The sequence below is a fragment of the Scyliorhinus torazame genome, chromosome 16 (genome assembly GCF_047496885.1).
Source record: "Scyliorhinus torazame isolate Kashiwa2021f chromosome 16, sScyTor2.1, whole genome shotgun sequence".
NCBI lineage: Eukaryota > Metazoa > Chordata > Chondrichthyes > Carcharhiniformes > Scyliorhinidae > Scyliorhinus > Scyliorhinus torazame.
In genome coordinates, this window is record NC_092722.1 from 82,418,172 (window position 1) to 82,440,856 (window position 22,685).

Sequence of the window (22,685 nt, forward strand, 5' to 3'; positions counted from 1 at the left end):
ACCCCCCATCCTACACCGTCTTCCCCCACCTCCGCCCACCTCCCTCACGAACTAACACCTGCAGGCCCACCTGCGACAAGCAACAACACCTCCGCCCGGACACTGCCCCCACTTCGTCGACTCAACATCTGGGTGAAGAAGAAGAAAACAACACACTCCTGGACGCGCAGGTGTCGATGCCAGCGCCCACACCACAGCCAGACTTTTTTTAAACAGGGGGTGAATGTGGTAAACCACGTTATTGTATTATATGCATGGTGCTGGAGTGTACATGCCTGGGCTTGTCCAGGCTGGCTCCTCCTGTGGCTCCTCCCCTCAGGCTTCTGTATAAAAGTTTGGGTCCAGAGGCAGGAGGCTTGTTGTTTAAAGCCTCAGTTACGTTTATCGCTCGTTGTCTATTATTGATGGTGTATCAGCGAGAGAGACAGAGAGAGGCAGAGAGAAAGAGAAAGACAGAGTAGAGAGACAGGGAAATTGAAAGAGGGAAATCGACAGAGACAGAGAGAGGGGGGGGGAATGCTATAGAGAGAGACCACAGACAGAGAGAGAGACAGGGAGAGAGACAGACAGAGAGAGGCAGAGACAGAGAGACAAGAGATAGCGAGCGAAAGAGAAAGAGAGACCGAAGGAGAGAGAGAGAGAGAGAGAGGATGCTTCATTACGGAAATGCACACCCACCTTGGTTATGTGGAGGCGATGTTAATGGAAGCGAGGGTAACAGGGAGACAGTGTGTGGTAGTCACCACTAATGTACATATTGTATATATAGGATGTTAATATAGGTGCTTTACGGTAAGGCCCCTGTACTACAGGTACGGGCGTAGATCCCTGCGTGCTAGCTCCGCCCAGTAGGCGGAGTATAAATATGTGTGCTCCCAGTACAGCAGCCATTTCGCCAGCTGCTGTAGGAGGCCACACATCTCAGTGTAATAAAGCCTCGATTGCATCCAACTCTCGTCTTTGTGTAATTGGTCGTGCATCACAGGGTGAGCGAGAGATACGGAGTGACGGTGGGGAAAGAGAGATTTGGGAAGACAGTGGTCAGTGGGGGAAATGGAGAGATGGTGGGAGGAAGGGATGCAGGGAGATGGTGAGAGTGAGGGATACGGGGGGATGTTGGGAGTGAGGGATACGGGGAGACAGTGGGAGTGAGGGATATGGGGAGGCAGTGGGAGTGAGGGATACGGGGAGACGATGGGAGTGAGGGGTACGGGGAGACGGTGGGACTGAGGGATACGGGGAGACGATGGGAGTGAGGGATACGGGGAGATGGTGGGACTGAGGGATACGGGGAGACGGTGGGAGTGAAGGATACGGGGAGACGGTGGGAGTGAGGGATACGGGGAGACGGTGGGAGTGAGGGATACGGGGAGACGGTGGGAGTGAGGGATACGGGGAGACGGTGGGACTGAGGGATACGGGGAGACGATGGGAGTGAGGGATACGGGGAGATGGTGGGACTGAGGGATACGGGGAGACGGTGGGAGTGAAGGATACGGGGAGACGGTGGGAGTGAGGGATACGGGGAGACGGTGGGAGTGAGGGATACGGGGAGACAGTAGGAGTGAAGGATACGGGGAGACGGTGGGAGTGAGGGACATGGGGAGACGGTGGGAATGAGCGATACGGGGAGACGGTGGGAGTGAGTGATACCGGGACGGTGGGAGTGAGGGATACGGGGAGACGGTGGGAGTGAGGGATACGGGGAGATGGTGGGAGTGAGGGATACGGTGAGACGGTGTGAGTGAGAGATACAGGGAGACGGTGGGAGTGAGGGATATGGGGAGACAGTGGGAGTGAGGGACACGGGGAGATGGTGGGAGTGAGGGATATGGGGAGATTGTGGGAGTGAGGGATATGGGGAAATGGTGGGAGTGAGGGACACGGTGAGACGGTGGGAGTGAGAGATACAGGGAGACGGTGGGAGTGAGGGATATGGGGAGACAGTGGGAGTGAGGGACACGGGGAGATGGTGGGAGTGAGGGATATGGGGAGATGGTGGGAGTGAGGGATAAGGGGAGATGGTGGGAGTGAGGGATATAGGGAGATGGTGGGAGTGAGCGATACGGGGAGATGGTGGGAGTGAGGGATACGGGTAGACGGTGGGAGTGAGGGATACGGGGAGACGGTGGGAGTGAGGGATACATGGAGACGGTGAGAGTGAGGGATACGGGGAGACGTTGGGAGTGAGGGACACAGGGAGACGGTGGGAGTGAGGGATACGGGGAGACGGTGGGAGTGAGGGATACGGGGAGATGGTGGGGGTGAGGGATACGGGGAGACGGTGGGGGTGAGGGATACGGGGAGACGGTGGGAGTGAGGGATACGGGGAGACGTTGGGGGTGAGGGATACGGGGAGACGGTGGGAGTGAGGGATACGGGGAGACGGTGGGAGTGAGGGATACGGGGAGACGGTGGGGGTGAGGGATATGGGGAGACAGTGAGAGTGAGGGATACAGGGAGACGATGGGAGTGAGGGATACGGGGGGATGTTGGGAGTGAGGGATACAGGGAGACAGTGGGAGTGAGGGATGTGGGGAGACGGTGGGAGTGAGGGATATGGGGAGACGGTGGGAGTGAGGGATACAGGGAGACGGTGGGAGTGAGGGATACCGGGGACGGTGGGAGTGAGGGATATGGGGAGACGGTGGGAGTGAGGGATACAGGGGACGGTGGGAGTGAGGGATATGGGGAGACAGTGGGACTGAGGGACACGGGGAGGTGGTGGGAGTGAGGGATATGGGGAGATGGTGGGAGTGAGGGATACGGGGAGACGGTGGGAGTGAGGGATATAGGGAGATGGTGGGAGTGAGCGATACGGGGAGATGGTGGGAGTGAGGGATACGGGTAGACGGTGGGAGTGAGGGATATGGGGAGACGGTGGGAGTGAGGGATACATGGAGACGGTGGGAGTGAGGGATACGGGTAGACGGTGGGAGTGAGGGATATGGGGAGACGGTGGGAGTGAGGGATACATGGAGACGGTGAGAGTGAGGGATACGGGGAGACGTTGGGAGTGAGGGATACGGGGAGATGGTGGGAGTGAGGGATACGGGGAGATGATGGGAGTGAGGGACACAGGGAGATGGTGGGAGTGAGGGATACAGTGAGATGGTGGGGAGTGAGGGATACGGGGGGATGTTGGGAGTGAGGGATGCGGGGAGACAGTGGGAGTGAGGGATATGGGGAGGCAGTGGGAGTGAGGGATACGGGGGGTGTTGGGAGTGAGGGATACGGGGAGACGGTGGGAGTGAGGGATACGGGGAGATGGTGGGAGTGAGGGATACGGGGAGATGGTGGGAGTGAGGGATACGGGGAGACGGTGGGAGTGAGGGACACAGGGAGACGGTGGGAATGAGGGTAACGGGGAGATGATGGGAGTGAGGGGTACGGGGAGACGGTGGGAGTGAGGGATACGGGGAGACGGTGGGGGTGAGGGATACGGGGCGACGGTGGGAGTGAGGGATGTGGGGAGACGGTGGGAGTGAGGGATACGGGGAGACGGTGGGAGTGAGGGATACGGGGAAACGGTGGGAGTGAGGGACACGGGCAGACAGTGGGAGTGAGGGATATGGGGAGACAGTGGGAGTGAGGGATATAGGGAGATGGTGGGAGTGAGGGATATGGGGAGATTGTGGGAGTGAGGGATACGAGGAGACGGTGGGAGTGAGGGATATAGAGAGATGGGGGGAGTGAGGGATACGGGGAGATACTGGGAGTGAGGGATACAGGGAGACGGTGGGAGTGAGGGATACGGGGAGACGGTGGGAGTGAGGGATACATGGAGACGGTGAGAGTGAGGGATACGGGGAGACGGTGGGAGTGAGGGACACAGGGAGACGGTGGGAATGAGGGATACGGGGAGACGGTGGGAGTGAGGGACACGGGGAGGCGGTGGGAGTGAGGGATACGGGGAGACGGTGGGAGTGAGGGATACGGGGAGACGGTGGGAGTGAGGGATACGGGAAGATGGTGGGAGTGAGGGATACGGGGAGGCGGTGAGAGTGAGGGATACAGGGGGACGGTGGGAGTGAGGGATAAGGGCAGACGGTGGGAGTGAGGGACACGGGGAAACGGTGGGGGTGAGGGACACGGGCACACAGTGGGAGTGAGGGATATGGAGAGATGGTGGGAGTGAGGGATACAGAGAGATGGTGGGAGAGAGGGATATGGGGAGATGGTGAGAGTGAGGGATATGGGGAGATGGTGGGAGTGAGGGATATGGGGAGATGGTGGGAGTGAGGGATACGGGGAGACGGTGGGAGTGAGGGATATAGGGAGATGGTGGGAGTGAGGGATACGGGGAGATGGTGGGAGTGAGGGACACTGGCAGACAGTGGGAGTGAGGGATACGGGGAGACGGTGGGAGTGAGAGATACATGGAGACGGTGAGAGTGAGGGATAAGGGGAGACGGTGGGAATGAGGGATACGGGGAGACGGTGGGAGTGAGGGATACGGGGAGGCGGTGGGAGTGAAGGATACGGGGAGACGGTGGGAGTGAGGGATACGGGGAGACAGTGGGAGTGAGGGATACAGGGAGACGGTGAGAGTGAGGGAGATGGGGAGACGGTGGGAGGGAGGGATACGGGGAGACGGTGTGAGTGAGGGACACGGGGAGACGGTGGGAGTGAAGGATACAGGGAGACGGTGGGAGTGAGGGAGATGGGGAGACGGTGGGAGTGAGGGATACGGGGAGAAGGTGGGAGAGAGGGACACAGGGAGATGGTGGGAGTGAGGGTTACGGGGAGACGGTGGGAGTGAGGGATACATGGAGACGGTGAGAGTGAGGGATACGGGGAAACGGTGGGTGTGAGGGATACAGGGAGACGTGGGAATGAGGGATACGGGGAGACGGTGGGAGTGAGGGATATGGGGAGGCGGTGGGAGTGAGTGACACGGGTAGACAGTGGGAGTGAGGGATATGGGGAGACGGTGGGAGTGAGGGATATGGGTAGACAGTGGGAGTGAGGGACACGGGGAGATGGTGGGAGTGAGGGATATGGGGAGATGGTGGGAGTGAGGGATAAGGGGAGATGGTGGGAGTGAGGGATACGGGTAGACGGTGGGAGTGAGGGATACGGGGAGACGGTGGGAGTGAGGGATACATGGAGACGGTGAGAGTGAGGGATACGGGGAGACGTTGGGAGTGAGGGACACAGGGAGATGGTGGGAATGAGGGTAACGGGGAGATGATGGGAGTGAGGGGTACGGGGATACATTGGGAGTGAGGGATACGGGGAGACGGTGGGGGTGAGGGATACGGGGAGACGGTGGGAGTGAGGGATACGGGGAGACGGTGGGAGTAAGGGATGTGGGGAGACGGTGGGAGTGTAGGATACAGTGAGATTGTGGGGAGTGAGGGATACGGGGGGATGTTGGGAGTGGGGGATACGGGGAGACAGTGGGAGTGAGGGATACGGAGAGACGGTGGGAGTGAGGGATACGGGGAGATGGTGGGAGTGAGGGATACGGGGAGATGGTGGGAGTGAGGGATACGGGGGGATGTTGGGAGTGAGGGATACGGGGAGATGGTGGGAGTGAGGGATACGGGGGGATGTTGGGAGTGAGGGATACGGGGAGACAGTGGGAGTGAGGGATATGGGGAGGCGGTGTGAGTGAGGGATACGGGGAGACGATGGGAGTGAGGGGTACGGGGTGACGATGGGAGTGAGGGATACGGGGAGACGGTGGGAGTGAAGGATACGGGGAGACGGTGGGAGTGAGGGATACGGGGAGACGGTGGGAGTGAGGGATACGGGGAGACAGTAGGAGTGAAGGATACGGGGAGACGGTGGGAGTGAGGGATATGGGGAGACGGTGGGAATGAGCGATACGGGGAGACGGTGGGAGTGAGTGATACCGGGACGGTGGGAGTGAGGGATACGGGGAGACGGTGGGAGTGAGGGATACGGGGAGATGGTGGGAGTGAGGGATACGGTGAGACGGTGTGAGTGAGAGATACAGGGAGACGGTGGGAGTGAGGGATATGGGGAGACAGTGGGAGTGAGGGACACGGGGAGATGGTGGGAGTGAGGGATATGGGGAGATGGTGGGAGTGAGGGATATGGGGAAATGGTGGGAGTGAGGGACACGGTGAGACGGTGGGAGTGAGAGATACAGGGAGACGGTGGGAGTGAGGGATATGGGGAGACAGTGGGAGTGAGGGACACGGGGAGATGGTGGGAGTGAGGGATATGGGGAGATGGTGGGAGTGAGGGATAAGGGGAGACGGTGGGAGTGAGGGATATAGGGAGATGGTGGGAGTGAGCGATACGGGGAGATGGTGGGAGTGAGGGATACGGGTAGACGGTGGGAGTGAGGGATACGGGGAGACGGTGGGAGTGAGGGATACATGGAGACGGTGAGAGTGAGGGATACGGGGAGACGTTGGGAGTGAGGGACACAGGGAGACGGTGGGAGTGAGGGATACGGGGAGACGGTGGGAGTGAGGGATACGGGGAGATGGTGGGGGTGAGGGATACGGGGAGACGGTGGGGGTGAGGGATACGGGGAGACGGTGGGAGTGAGGGATACGGGGAGACGGTGGGGGTGAGGGATACGGGGAGACGGTGGGAGTGAGGGATACGGGGAGACGGTGGGAGTGAGGGATACGGGGAGACGTTGGGGGTGAGGGATATGGGGAGACAGTGAGAGTGAGGGATACAGGGAGACGATGGGAGTGAGGGATACGGGGGGATGTTGGGAGTGAGGGATACGGGGAGACAGTGGGAGTGAGGGATGTGGGGAGACGGTGGGAGTGAGGGATATGGGGAGACGGTGGGAGTGAGGGATACAGGGAGACGGTGGGAGTGAGGGATACCGGGGACGGTGGGAGTGAGGGATATGGGGAGACGGTGGGAGTGAGGGATACAGGGGACGGTGGGAGTGAGGGATATGGGGAGACAGTGGGACTGAGGGACACGGGGAGGTGGTGGGAGTGAGGGATATGGGGAGATGGTGGGAGTGAGGGATACGGGGAGACGGTGGGAGTGAGGGATATAGGGAGATGGTGGGAGTGAGCGATACGGGGAGATGGTGGGAGTGAGGGATACGGGTAGACGGTGGGAGTGAGGGATATGGGGAGACGGTGGGAGTGAGGGATACATGGAGACGGTGGGAGTGAGGGATACGGGTAGACGGTGGGAGTGAGGGATATGGGGAGACGGTGGGAGTGAGGGATACATGGAGACGGTGAGAGTGAGGGATACGGGGAGACGTTGGGAGTGAGGGATACGGGGAGATGGTGGGAGTGAGGGATACGGGGAGATGATGGGAGTGAGGGACACAGGGAGATGGTGGGAGTGAGGGATACAGTGAGATGGTGGGGAGTGAGGGATACGGGGGGATGTTGGGAGTGAGGGATGCGGGGAGACAGTGGGAGTGAGGGATATGGGGAGGCAGTGGGAGTGAGGGATACGGGGGGTGTTGGGAGTGAGGGATACGGGGAGACGGTGGGAGTGAGGGATACGGGGAGATGGTGGGAGTGAGGGATACGGGGAGATGGTGGGAGTGAGGGATACGGGGAGACGGTGGGAGTGAGGGACACAGGGAGATGGTGGGAATGAGGGTAACGGGGAGATGATGGGAGTGAGGGGTACGGGGAGACGGTGGGAATGAGGGATACGGGGAGACGGTGGGGGTGAGGGATACGGGGCGACGGTGGGAGTGAGGGATGTGGGGAGACGGTGGGAGTGAGGGATACGGGGAGACGGTGGGAGTGAGGGATACGGGGAAACGGTGGGAGTGAGGGACACGGGCAGACAGTGGGAGTGAGGGATATGGGGAGACAGTGGGAGTGAGGGATATAGGGAGATGGTGGGAGTGAGGGATATGGGGAGATTGTGGGAGTGAGGGATACGAGGAGACGGTGGGAGTGAGGGATATAGAGAGATGGGGGGAGTGAGGGATACGGGGAGATACTGGGAGTGAGGGATACAGGGAGACGGTGGGAGTGAGGGATACGGGGAGACGGTGGGAGTGAGGGATACATGGAGACGGTGAGAGTGAGGGATACGGGGAGACGGTGGGAGTGAGGGACACAGGGAGACGGTGGGAATGAGGGATACGGGGAGACGGTGGGAGTGAGGGACACGGGGAGGCGGTGGGAGTGAGGGATACGGGGAGACGGTGGGAGTGAGGGATACGGGGAGACGGTGGGAGTGAGGGATACGGGAAGATGGTGGGAGTGAGGGATACGGGGAGGCGGTGAGAGTGAGGGATACAGGGGGACGGTGGGAGTGAGGGATAAGGGCAGACGGTGGGAGTGAGGGACACGGGGAAACGGTGGGGGTGAGGGACACGGGCACACAGTGGGAGTGAGGGATATGGAGAGATGGTGGGAGTGAGGGATACAGAGAGATGGTGGGAGAGAGGGATATGGGGAGATGGTGAGAGTGAGGGATATGGGGAGATGGTGGGAGTGAGGGATATTGGGAGATGGTGGGAGTGAGGGATACGGGGAGACGGTGGGAGTGAGGGATATAGGGAGATGGTGGGAGTGAGGGATACGGGGAGATGGTGGGAGTGAGGGACACTGGCAGACAGTGGGAGTGAGGGATACGGGGAGACGGTGGGAGTGAGAGATACATGGAGACGGTGAGAGTGAGGGATAAGGGGAGACGGTGGGAATGAGGGATACGGGGAGACGGTGGGAGTGAGGGATACGGGGAGGCGGTGGGAGTGAAGGATACGGGGAGACGGTGGGAGTGAGGGATACGGGGAGACCGTGGGAGTGAGGGATACAGGGAGACGGTGGGAGTGAGGGAGATGGGGAGACGGTGGGAGGGAGGGATACGGGGAGACGGTGTGAGTGAGGGACACGGGGAGACGGTGGGAGTGAAGGATACAGGGAGACGGTGGGAGTGAGGGAGATGGGGAGACGGTGGGAGTGAGGGATACGGGGAGAAGGTGGGAGAGAGGGACACAGGGAGATGGTGGGAGTGAGGGTTACGGGGAGACGGTGGGAGTGAGGGATACATGGAGACGGTGAGAGTGAGGGATACGGGGAAACGGTGGGTGTGAGGGATACAGGGAGACGTGGGAATGAGGGATACGGGGAGACGGTGGGAGTGAGGGATATGGGGAGGCGGTGGGAGTGAGTGACACGGGTAGACAGTGGGAGTGAGGGATATGGGGAGACGGTGGGAGTGAGGGATATGGGTAGACAGTGGGAGTGAGGGACACGGGGAGATGTTGGGAGTGAGGGATATGGGGAGATGGTGGGAGTGAGGGATAAGGGGAGATGGTGGGAGTGAGGGATACGGGTAGACGGTGGGAGTGAGGGATACGGGGAGACGGTGGGAGTGAGGGATACATGGAGACGGTGAGAGTGAGGGATACGGGGAGACGTTGGGAGTGAGGGACACAGGGAGATGGTGGGAATGAGGGTAACGGGGAGATGATGGGAGTGAGGGGTACGGGGATACATTGGGAGTGAGGGATACGGGGAGACGGTGGGGGTGAGGGATACGGGGAGACGGTGGGAGTGAGGGATACGGGGAGACGGTGGGAGTAAGGGATGTGGGGAGACGGTGGGAGTGTAGGATACAGTGAGATTGTGGGGAGTGAGGGATACGGGGGGATGTTGGGAGTGGGGGATACGGGGAGACAGTGGGAGTGAGGGATACGGAGAGACGGTGGGAGTGAGGGATACGGGGAGATGGTGGGAGTGAGGGATACGGGGAGATGGTGGGAGTGAGGGATACGGGGGGATGTTGGGAGTGAGGGATACGGGGAGATGGTGGGAGTGAGGGATACGGGGGGATGTTGGGAGTGAGGGATACGGGGAGACAGTGGGAGTGAGGGATATGGGGAGGCGGTGTGAGTGAGGGATACGGGGAGATGGTGGGAGTGAGGGATACGGAGAGACGGTGGGAGTGAGGGATACGGGGAGATGGTGGGAGTGAGGGATACGGGGGGATGTTGGGAGTGAGGGATACGGGGAGACAGTGGGAGTGAGGGATATGGGGAGGCGGTGTGAGTGAGGGATACGGGGAGACGGTGGGAGTGAGGGATACGGGGAGACAGTGGGAGTGAGGGATACGGGGAGACGGTGGGAGTGAGGGATACGGGGAGACGATGGGAGTGAGGGATACGGGGAGACGGTGGGAGTGAGGGATATGGGGATACGGTGGGAGTGAGGGATATGGGGATACGGTGGGAGTGAGGGATACGGGGAGACGGTGGGAGTGAGGGATACGGGGAGACGGTGGGAGTGAGGGATATGGGGATACGGTGGGAGTGAGGGATACGAGGAGACAGTGGGAGTGAGGGATACGGGGAGACAGTGGGAGTGAGGGACACGGGGAGATGGTGGGAGTGAGGGATATGGGGAAATGGTGGGAGTGAGGGATAAGGGGAGACAGTGGGAGTGAGGGATATAGGGAGATGGTGGGAGTGAGGGATATGGGGAAATGGTGGGAGTGAGGGACACAGGGAGACGGTGGGAATGAGGGTAACGGGGAGAAGATGGGAGTGAGGGGTACGGGGAGACGGTGGGAGTGAGGGATACGAAGAGATGGTGGGGGTGAGGGATACGGGGAGACGGTGGGAGTGAGGGATACGGGGAGACGGTGGGAGTAAGGGATGTGGGGAGACGGTGGGAGTGAGGGATACGGGTAGAGGGTGGGAGTGAGGGATACGGGTAGAGGGTGGGAGTGAGGGATACGGGGAAACGGTGGGAGTGAGGGACACGGGCAGACAGTGGGAGTGAGGGATATGGGGAGACAGTGGGAGTGAGGGATATAGGGAGATGGTGGGAGTGAGGGATATGGGGAGATTGTGGGAGTGAGGGATACGAGGAGACGGTGGGAGTGAGGGATATAGAGAGAGGGGGGGAGTGAGGGATACGGGGAGATACTGGGAGTGAGGGATACAAGGAGACGGTGGGAGTGAGGGATACGGGGAGACGGTGGGAGTGAGGGATACATGGAGACGGTGAGAGTGAGGGATACGGGGAGACGGTGGGAGTGAGGGACACAGGGAGACGGTGGGAATGAGGGATACGGGGAGACGGTGGGAGTGAGGGACACGGGGAGGCGGTGGGAGTGAGGGATACGGGGAGACGGTGGGAGTGAGGGATACGGGGAGACGGTGGGAGTGAGGGATACGGGAAGATGGTGGGAGTGAGGGATACGGGGAGGCGGTGAGAGTGAGGGATACGGGGGGACGGTGGGAGTGAGGGATAAGGGCAGACGGTGGGAGTGAGTGACACGGGGAAACGGTGGGAGTGAGAGATACATGGAGACGGTGAGAGTGAGGGATACGGAGAGATGGTGGGAGTGAGGGATATGGGGAAACGGTGGGAGTGAGGGACACGGGCAGACAGTGGGAGTGAGGGATATGGAGAGATGGTGGGAGTGAGGGATACAGAGAGATGGTGGGAGAGAGGGATATGGGGAGATGGTGAGAGTGAGGGATATGGGGAGATGGTGGGAGTGAGGGATATGGGGAGATGGTGGGAGTGAGAGATACGGGGAGACGGTGGGAGTGAGGGATATAGGGAGATGGTGGGAGTGAGGGATACGGGGAGATGGTGGGAGTGAGGGACACTGGCAGACAGTGGGAGTGAGGGATACGGGAAGACGGTGGGAGTGAGGGATACAGGGAGACGGTGGGAATGAGGGATACGGGGAGACGGTGGGAGTGAGGGATACGGGGAGACGGTGGGAGTGAGTGATACAGGGAGACGGTGGGAATGAGGGATACGGGGAGACGGTGGGAGTGAGGGATACGGGGAGGCGGTGGGAGTGAAGGATACGGGGAGACGGTGGGAGTGAGTGATACGGGGAGACGGTGGGAGTGAGGGATACAGGGAGACGGTGGGAGTGAGGGAGATGGGGAGACGGTCGGAGTGAGGGATACGGGGAGACGGTGTGAGTGAGGGACACGGGGAGACGGTGGGAGTGAGGGATACAGGGAGACGGTGGGAGTGAGGGAGATGGGGAGACGGTGGGAGTGAGGGATACGGGGAGAAGGTGGGAGAGAGGGACACAGGGAGATGGTGGGAGTGAGGGTTACGGGGAGACGGTGGGAGTGAGGGATACATGGAGACGGTGAGAGTGAGGGATACGGGGAGACGGTGGGTGTGAGGGATACAGGGAGACGTGGGAATGAGGGATACGGGGAGACGGTGGGAGTGAGGGATACGGGGAGGCGGTGGGAGTGAGTGACACGGGTAGACAGTGGGAGTGAGGGATATGGGGAGACGGTGGGAGTGAGGGATATGGGGAGACGGTGGGAGTGAGGGATATGGGAAGATGGTGGGAGTGAGGGATACGGGGAGGCGGTGAGAGTGAGGGATACGCGTAGAGGGTGGGAGTGAGTGATACGGGGAAACGGTGGGAGTGAGGGACATGGGCAGACAGTGGGAGTGAGGGATATGGGGAGACGGTGGGAGTGAGGGATACAGAGAGATGGTGGGAGAGAGGGATATGTGGAGATGGTGGGAGTGAGGCATATGGGGAGATGGTGGGAGTGAGGGATACGGGGAGACGGTGGGAGTGAGGGATATAGGGAGATGGTGGGAGTGAGGGATACGGGGAGAAGGTGGGAGTGAGGGACACAGGGAGATGGTGGGAGTGAGGGTTACGGGGAGACGGTGGGAGTGAGGGATACGGGGAGGCGGTGGGAGTGAGGGACACGGGTAGACGGTGGGAGTTAGGGATATGGGGAGACGGTGGTAGGGAGGGACACAGAGAGACGGTGGGAGTGAGGGATATGGGCTGGCAGAGGAGTGAGTGATACGGACAGACGGTGGGAGTTAGCGATACGGGGAGATGGTGGGAGTGAGGGATACGGAGTGACGGTGGGTGTGATGGACACGGGGAGATGGTGGGATTGAGGGTTCGGGGAGACGGTGGGAATGAGCGACACGGGGAGACGGTGGGAGGGAGGGTTACCTGGGACGGTGGGAGTGAGGGTTACATGGAGACGGTGGGAGTGAGGGATACGGCGAGACAGTGGGAGTGAGGGATACGGGGAGACGGTGGGAGTGAGGGATATGGATAGACGGTGGGAGTGACGGACACGGGGAGATGGTGGGAATGAGCGACACGGGGAGACGGTGGGAGTGAGGGATACCTGGGACTGTGGGAGTGAGGGATACGGGGAGACAGTGGGAGTGAGGGACACGGGCAGACAGTGGGAGTGAGGGATATGGGGAGATGGTGGGAGTGAGGGATATGGGGAGATGGTGGGAGTCAGGGATACAGGGAGACGGTGGGAGATAGGGATACGGCGAGACAGTGGGAGTGAGGGATACGGGGAGATGGTGGGAGTGTGGGCCACGGGCAGACAGTGGGAGTGAGGGATATGGTGTGTCAGAGGAGTGAGTGATACGGGCAGACGGTGGGAGTGAGGGATATGGGGAGACAGTGGGAGTGAGGGATACGGGGAGACGGTGGGAGTGAGGGATATGGAGAGACGGTGGGAGTGAGGAATACGGGGAGACGGTGGGAGTGAGGGATACGGGGAGATGGTGGGAGTGAGGGACTCGGGCAGACAGTGGGAGTGAGGGATATGGGGAGACGATGGGAGTGAGGGATACGGAGTGACGGTGGGAGTGAGGGATACGGGGAGAAGGTGGCAGTGAGTGATATGGAGAGGCGGTGGGAGTGATGGACACGGGGAGATGGTGGGAGTGAGGGTTCGGGGTGACGGTGGGAATGAGCGACACGGGGAGACGGTGGGAGTGAGGGATACCTGGGACGGTGGGAGTGAGGGATACGGGGAGACGGTGGGAGTGAGAGATATGTGCAGAAGGTCGGAGTGAGGGATACGGGGAGACGGTGGGAGTGAGGGATACGGGGAGACGGAGGGAGTGAGGGATACGGGGAGACTGTGGGAGTGAGGGATACATGGAGACGGTGAGAGTGAGGGATACGGGGAATTGGTAGGAGTGAGGGATACAGGGAGAAATTGGGAATGAGAGATACGGGGAGACGGTGGGAGTGAGGGATATGGGGAGGCGGTGGGAGTGAGGGACACGGGCAGACAGTGGGAGTGAGGGATACGGGCAGATGGTGGGACTGAGGGACACGGGCTGACAGTGGGAGTGAGGGATATGGGGAGACTGTGGGAGTGAGGGATACGGGGAGACGGTGGGATTGAGGGATAGGGGGAGACGGTGAGAGTGAGGGATACGGGTAGATGGTGGGAGTGAGGGATACGGGGAGACGGTGGGAGTGAGGGATACGGAGAGACGGTGGGAGTGAGGGATACGGGGAAACGGTGGGAGTGAGGGATACGGGGAAATGGTGGGAGTGAGGGACACAGGCAGACAGTGGGAGTGAGGGATATGGGGCGACAGTGGAAGTGAGGGATACGGGGAGACATTGGGAGTGAGCGATACGGGGAGACGGTGGGAGTGAGGGATACCGGGGAAGGCGGGAGTGAGGGATACGGGGAGACAGTGGGAGTGAGGGTTGTGGGGAGACGGTGGGAGTGAGGGATACGGTGAGATGGTGGGAGTGAGGGATACAGGGAGAATGGTGGGAGTGAGGGATACGGGGAGAGGGTGGGATTGAGGGATACGGAGAGATATTGGAAGTGAGGGACACTGGGAGATGGTGGGAGTGAGGGATAAGGGGAGACAGTGGGAGTGAGAGATACGGGGAGATGGTGGGAGTGAGGGACACGGACAGAGAGTGGGTGTGAGGGATATGGGGAGGCAGTGGGAGTGAGGGATACGGGGAGACGTTGGGAGTGAGGGATTTGGGGAGAGGATGGGAGTGAGGGATACGGGGAGAGGGTGGGAGTGAGGGATATGGAGTGACGGTGGGAGTGAGGGATACGGGGAGACGGTGGGAGTGAGTGATATGGAAAGGCGGTGGGAGTGACGGACACGGGGAGATGGTGGGAGTGAGGGATACGGGGAGACGGTGGGAATGAGCGACACGGGGAGACGGTGGGAGTGAGGGATACCTGGGACGGTGGGAGCGAGGGATACGGGGAGACGGTGGGAGTGAGGGATACGTGGAGAAGGTGTGAGTGAGGGATACGGGGAGACGGTGGAGTGAGGGCTACGGCGAGATGGTGGGAGTGAGGGATACGGGGAGACGGAGGGAGTGAGGGATACGGGAGATGGTGGGAGTCAGGGTTGTGGGAAGATGGTGGGAGTGAGAGAGACCATGGGAGTGAGGGATACGGTGAAACGGTGGGAGTGAGGGACACTGGTAGACAGTGGGAGTGAGGGACACGGGGAGACGGTGGGAGTGAGGGATACAGAGAGATGGTGGGAGAGAGGGATATGAGGAGATGGTGGGAGTGAGCGATATGGGGAGATGGTGGGAGTGAGGGATATGGGGAGACGGTGGGATTGAGGGACACGGGCAGACAGTGGGAGTGAGGGATATGGGGAGACGGTGATAGTGAGGGATACAGAAATGGTGGGAGAGAGGGATATGGGGAAATGGTGGGAGTGAGGGATTTGGGGATATGGTGCGAGTGAGGGATATGGGGAGATGTTGGGAGTGAGGGATATGGGGAGACAGTGGGAGTGAGGGATACGGGGAGATGGTGGGAGTGAGGGATATGGGGAGATGGTGTGAGTGAGGGATACAGGGAAATGGTGGGAGTGAGGGATACGGGGAGACGGTGGGTGTGAAGAATACGTGAGATGGTGGGAGTGAGGGATACGGGGAGAGGGTGGGAGAGAGGGATACGGAGAGACGGTGGAAGTGAGGGATACGGGGAGACAGTGGGAGTGAGGGATACATGGAGATGGTGGGAGTGAGGGACACGGGCAGACAGTGGAAGTGAGGGATATGGGGAGGCAGTGGGAGTGAGGGATACGGGTAGACGGTGGGAGTGAGGGATATGGGAGACGGTGGGAGTGACGGATACGGGGTGACGGTGGGAGTGAGGGATACGGGGGACGGTGGGAGTGAGTGAAATGGGGAGACGGTGGGAGTGAGGGATACGGGGAGACGGTGGGAGTGAGGGATACGGGGAGACGGTGGGAGTGAGGGATATGGAGAGATGGTGGGAGTGACGGACACGGAGAGACGGTGGGAGTGAGGGATACGGGGAGACGGTGGGAGTGAGGGATACGGGGAGATGGTGGGAGTGAGGGATACAGGGAGACGGTGGGAGTGAGGGATACGGGGAGACGGTGGGAGTGAGGGATACGGGGTGACGGTGGGAGTGAGGGATATGGAGAGACGGTGGGAGTGAGGGATACTGGGAGACGGTGCGAGTGAGGGATACGGGGAGACGGTGGGAGTGAGGGATACGGGGAGACGGTGAGAGTGAGGGATCCGGGGAGACGGTGGGAGTGAGGGATACAGGGAGACGTTGGGAGTGAGGGATACGGAGTGACGGAGCGAGTGATGGATACTGGGAGACGGTGGGAGTGAGGGAGAAGGCAAGACGGTGGGAGTGAGGGATACAGGTAGACGGTGGGAATGAGGGATACGTGGAGACGGTGAGAGTGAGGGATATTGGGAGACGGTGGGCTTGAGGGAGACAGGGAGACAGTGGGAGTGAGGGATACGGGGAGACGATGGGAGTGAGCGATATGGGGAGATGGTGGGAGTGAGGGATACGGGGAGACGGTGAGAGTGGGGGACACGGGGAGATGGTGGGAGTGAGGGACAGAGGGAGACGGTGGGAGTGAGGGATATGGGGAGACGGTGGGAGTGTGGGACACAGGGAGACGGTGGGAGTGAGGGATACGGGGAGACGGTGGGAGTGCGGGATACGGGGAGACGGTGGGAGTGAGGGGTATGGGAAGATCGTGGGCGTGAGGGATACGGGGAGATGGTGGGAGTGAGGGATACGGGGAGACGGTGGGAATGAGGGATACGGGGAGACGGTGGCGGGGAAGCGTACTGGGTGACGGTTGGATTGAGGGATACGGGGAGACGGAGGGAGTGAGGGATACGGGGAGATGGTGAGAGTGAGGGATCCAGGGGGACGGTGGGAGTGAGGGATACAGGGAGACGGTGGGAGTGAGGGATATGGGGAGACGGTGGGAGTGAGGGATACAGTGAGACGGTGATAGTGAGGGATATGGGGAGACGGTGGGAGTGAAGGATACACGGAGACGGTGGGAGTGATGGATATGGGGAGACGGTGGGAGTGTGGGACACAGGGAGACGGTGGGAGTGAGGGATACGGGGATACGGTGGGAGTGAGGGATACGGGGAGACGGTGGGAGTGAGGGGTATGGGAAGATCGTGGGGGTGAGGGATACGGGGAGATGGTGGGAGTGAGGGATACGGGGAGACGGTGGGATTGAGGGATACAGGGAGGCGGTGGGAGTGAAGGGTACAGGGAGACGGTGGGATTGAGGGATACGGGGAGACGGAGGGAGTGAGGGATACGGCGAGGCGGTGAGAGTGAGGGATCCGGGGAGACGGTGGGAGTGAGGGATACCGGAAGACGGCGGGAGTGAGGGAGACGGGCAGACGGTGGGAGTGAGGGAGAAGGGTAGATGGTGGGAGTGAGGGATACGGGGAGATGATGGGAGTGAGGGATACAGGGAGACGGTGGGAATGAAGGATATGGGGAGACGGTGGGAGTGAGGGAATACGGGGAGACGGTGGGAGTGAGGGATACGGGGAGATGATCGGAGTGAGGGATACGGGGAGACAGTGAGAGTGAGGGACAAGGGGAGACGGAAGGAGTGAGGGACAGAGGGTGACGGTGGGGGTGAGGGATATGGGAAGATCGTGGGCGTAAGGGATACGGGGAGATGGTGGGAGTGAGCGATACGGGGAGACGGTGGGAGTGAGAGATACGGGGAGACGGTGGGAGTGAGGGTTACGGGGAGACGGTGGGAGTGAAGTATACAGGGAGACGGTGGGATTGAGGGATACGGGGAGACGGAGGGAGTGAGGTCTACGGGGAGACGGTGAGAGTGCGGGATCCGGGGAGACGGTGGGAGAGAGGGATACGGGGAGACAGTGGGAGTGAGGGACACAGGGAGACGGTGGGAGTGAGGGATATGGGGAGGCGGTGGGAGTGAGGGACACGGGCAGACAGTGGGAGTGAGGGATACGGGCAGATGGTGGGACTGAGGGACACGGGCTGACAGTGGGAGTGAGGGATATGGGGAGACTGTGGGAGTGAGGGATACGGGGAGACGGTGGGATTGAGGGATAGGGGGAGACGGTGAGAGTGAGGGATACGGGTAGATGGTGGGAGTGAGGGATACGGGGAGACGGTGGGAGTGAGGGATACGGAGAGACGGTGGGAGTGAGGGATACGTGGAAACGGTGGGAGTGAGGGATACGGGGAAATGGTGGGAGTGAGGGACACAGGCAGACAGTGGGAGTGAGGGATATGGGGCGACAGTGGAAGTGAGGGATACGGGGAGACATTGGGAGTGAGCGATACGGGGAGACGGTGGGAGTGAGGGATACCGGGGAAGGCGGGAGTGAGGGATACGGGGAGACAGTGGGAGTGAGGGTTGTGGGGAGACGGTGGGAGTGAGGGATACGGTGAGATGGTGGGAGTGAGGGATACAGGGAGAATGGTGGGAGTGAGGGATACGGGGAGAGGGTGGGATTGAGGGATACGGAGAGATATTGGAAGTGAGGGACACTGGGAGATGGTGGGAGTGAGGGATAAGGGGAGACAGTGGGAGTGAGAGATACGGGGAGATGGTGGGAGTGAGGGACACGGACAGAGAGTGGGTGTGAGGGATATGGGGAGGCAGTGGGAGTGAGGGATACGGGGAGACGTTGGGAGTGAGGGATTTGGGGAGAGGATGGGAGTGAGGGATACGGGGAGAGGGTGGGAGTGAGGGATATGGAGTGACGGTGGGAGTGAGGGATACGGGGAGACGGTGGGAGTGAGTGATATGGAAAGGCGGTGGGAGTGACGGACACGGGGAGATGGTGGGAGTGAGGGATACGGGGAGACGGTGGGAATGAGCGACACGGGGAGACGGTGGGAGTGAGGGATACCTGGGACGGTGGGAGCGAGGGATACGGGGAGACGGTGGGAGTGAGGGATACGTGGAGAAGGTGTGAGTGAGGGATACGGGGAGACGATGGAGTGAGGGCTACGGCGAGATGGTGGGAGTGAGGGATACGGGGAGACGGAGGGAGTGAGGGATACGGGAGATGGTGGGAGTCAGGGTTGTGGGAAGATGGTGGGAGTGAGAGAGACCATGGGAGTGAGGGATACGGGGAAACGGTGGGAGTGAGGGACACTGGTAGACAGTGGGAGTGAGGGACACGGGGAGACGGTGGGAGTGAGGGATACAGAGAGATGGTGGGAGAGAGGGATATGAGGAGATGGTGGGAGTGAGCGATATGGGGAGATGGTGGGAGTGAGGGATATGGGGAGACGGTGGGATTGAGGGACACGGGCAGACAGTGGGAGTGAGGGATATGGGGAGACGGTGATAGTGAGGGATACAGAAATGGTGGGAGAGAGGGATATGGGGAAATGGTGGGAGTGAGGGATTTGGGGATATGGTGCGAGTGAGGGATATGGGGAGATGTTGGGAGTGAGGGATATGGGGAGACAGTGGGAGTGAGGGATACGGGGAGATGGTGGGAGTGAGGGATATGGGGAGATGGTGTGAGTGAGGGATACAGGGAAATGGTGGGAGTGAGGGATACGGGGAGACGGTGGGTGTGAAGAATACGTGAGATGGTGGGAGTGAGGGATACGGGGAGAGGGTGGGAGAGAGGGATACGGAGAGACGGTGGAAGTGAGGGATACGGGGAGACAGTGGGAGTGAGGGATACATGGAGATGGTGGGAGTGAGGGACACGGGCAGACAGTGGAAGTGAGGGATATGGGGAGGCAGTGGGAGTGAGGGATACGGGTAGACGGTGGGAGTGAGGGATATGGGAGACGGTGGGAGTGACGGATACGGGGTGACGGTGGGAGTGAGGGATACGGGGGACGGTGGGAGTGAGTGAAATGGGGAGACGGTGGGAGTGAGGGATACGGGGAGACGGTGGGAGTGAGGGATACGGGGAGACGGTGGGAGTGAGGGATATGGAGAGATGGTGGGAGTGACGGACACGGAGAGACGGTGGGAGTGAGGGATACGGGGAGACGGTGGGAGTGAGGGATACGGGGAGATGGTGGGAGTGAGGGATACAGGGAGACGGTGGGAGTGAGGGATACGGGGAGACGGTGGGAGTGAGGGATACGGGGTGACGGTGGGAGTGAGGGATATGGAGAGACGGTGGGAGTGAGGGATTCTGGGAGACGGTGCGAGTGAGGGATACGGGGAGACGGTGGGAGTGAGGGATACGGGGAGACGGTGAGAGTGAGGGATCCGGGGAGACGGTGGGAGTGAGGGATACAGGGAGACGTTGGGAGTGAGGGATACGGAGTGACGGAGCGAGTGATGGATACTGGGAGACGGTGGGAGTGAGGGAGAAGGCAAGACGGTGGGAGTGAGGGATACAGGTAGACGGTGGGAGTGAGGGATACGTGGAGACGGTGAGAGTGAGGGATATTGGGAGACGGTGGGCTTGAGGGAGACAGGGAGACAGTGGGAGTGAGGGATACGGGGAGACGATGGGAGTGAGCGATATGGGGAGATGGTGGGAGTGAGGGATACGGGGAGACGGTGAGAGTGGGGGACACGGGGAGATGGTGGGAGTGAGGGACAGAGGGAGACGGTGGGAGTGAGGGATATGGGGAGACGGTGGGAGTGTGGGACACAGGGAGACGGTGGGAGTGAGGGATACGGGGAGACGGTGGGAGTGCGGGATACGGGGAGACGGTGGGAGTGAGGGGTATGGGAAGATCGTGGGCGTGAGGGATACGGGGAGATGGTGGGAGTGAGGGATACGGGGAGACGGTGGGAATGAGGGATACGGGGAGACGGTGGGGGGGAAGCGTACAGGGTGACGGTTGGATTGAGGGATACGGGGAGACGGAGGGAGTGAGGGATACGGGGAGATGGTGAGAGTGAGGGATCCAGGGGGACGGTGGGAGTGAGGGATACAGGGAGACGGTGGGAGTGAGGGATATGGGGAGACGGTGGGAGTGAGGGATACAGTGAGACGGTGATAGTGAGGGATATGGGGAGACGGTGGGAGTGAAGGATACACGGAGACGGTGGGAGTGATGGATATGGGGAGACGGTGGGAGTGTGGGACACAGGGAGACGGTGGGAGTGAGGGATACGGGGATACGGTGGGAGTGAGGGATACGGGGAGACGGTGGGAGTGAGGGGTATGGGAAGATCGTGGGGGTGAGGGATACGGGGAGATGGTGGGAGTGAGGGATACGGGGAGACGGTGGGATTGAGGGATACAGGGAGGCGGTGGGAGTGAAGGGTACAGGGAGACGGTGGGATTGAGGGATACGGGGAGACGGAGGGAGTGAGGGATACGGCGAGGCGGTGAGAGTGAGGGATCCGGGGAGACGGTGGGAGTGAGGGATACCGGAAGACGGCGGGAGTGAGGGAGACGGGCAGACGGTGGGAGTGAGGGAGAAGGGTAGATGGTGGGAGTGAGGGATACGGGGAGATGATGGGAGTGAGGGATACAGGGAGACGGTGGGAATGAAGGATATGGGGAGACGGTGGGAGTGAGGGAATACGGGGAGACGGTGGGAGTGAGGGATACGGGGAGATGATCGGAGTGAGGGATACGGGGAGACAGTGAGAGTGAGGGACAAGGGGAGACGGAAGGAGTGAGGGACAGAGGGTGACGGTGGGGGTGAGGGATATGGGAAGATCGTGGGCGTAAGGGATACGGGGAGATGGTGGGAGTGAGCGATACGGGGAGACGGTGGGAGTGAGAGATACGGGGAGACGGTGGGAGTGAGGGTTACGGGGAGACGGTGGGAGTGAAGTATACAGGGAGACGGTGGGATTGAGGGATACGGGGAGACGGAGGGAGTGAGGTCTACGGGGAGACGGTGAGAGTGCGGGATCCGGGGAGACGGTGGGAGAGAGGGATACGGGGAGACAGTGGGAGTGAGGGACACAGGGAGACGGTGGGAGTGAGGGATACATGGAGACGGAGGGAGTGAGGGATACGGGGAGACGGTGGGATTGAGGGAGAAGGGGAGACGGTGGGAGTGAGGGATACAGGGTGACGGTGGGAGTGAGGGATATGGGGAGATGGTGAGAGTGAGTGACATGGGGAGACGGTGGGAGTGAGGGACACGGGGAGACGGTGGGAGTGAGGGATATGGGGAGACGGTGGGAGAGAGGGATACGGGGAGGTGGTGGGAGTGAGCGGTACGGTGAGACGGTGGGAGTGAGCGATACGGGGATACGGTGGGAGTGAGGGATACGGGGAGACGGTGGAAGTGAGCGATACGGGGATACGGTGGGTGTGGGGGAAATGGGGAGACTTTGGGATTGAGGGATACAGGGAGATGGCAAGACTGAGGGATACAGGGAGACGGTGGGAATGAGGGATATGGGGAGACGGTGGGAGTGAGGGGTACTGGGAGACGGTGGGAGTGAGGGAGAAGGGTAGATGGTGGGAGTGAAGGATACGGGGAGATGATGGGAGTGAGGGATACGGGGATACAGTGAGAGTGAGGGACACGGGGAGACGGTGGGAGTGAAGGACAGAGGGAGACGGTGGGAGTGAGGGATATGGGGAGACGGTGGGAGTGAGAGACACAGGGAGACGGTGGGAGTCAAGGATACGGGGATACGGTGGGAGTGAGGGATACGGGGAGACGGTGGGAGTGAGGGATACGGGGAGACGGTGGGAGTGAGGGATACGGGGAGGCGGTGTGAGTG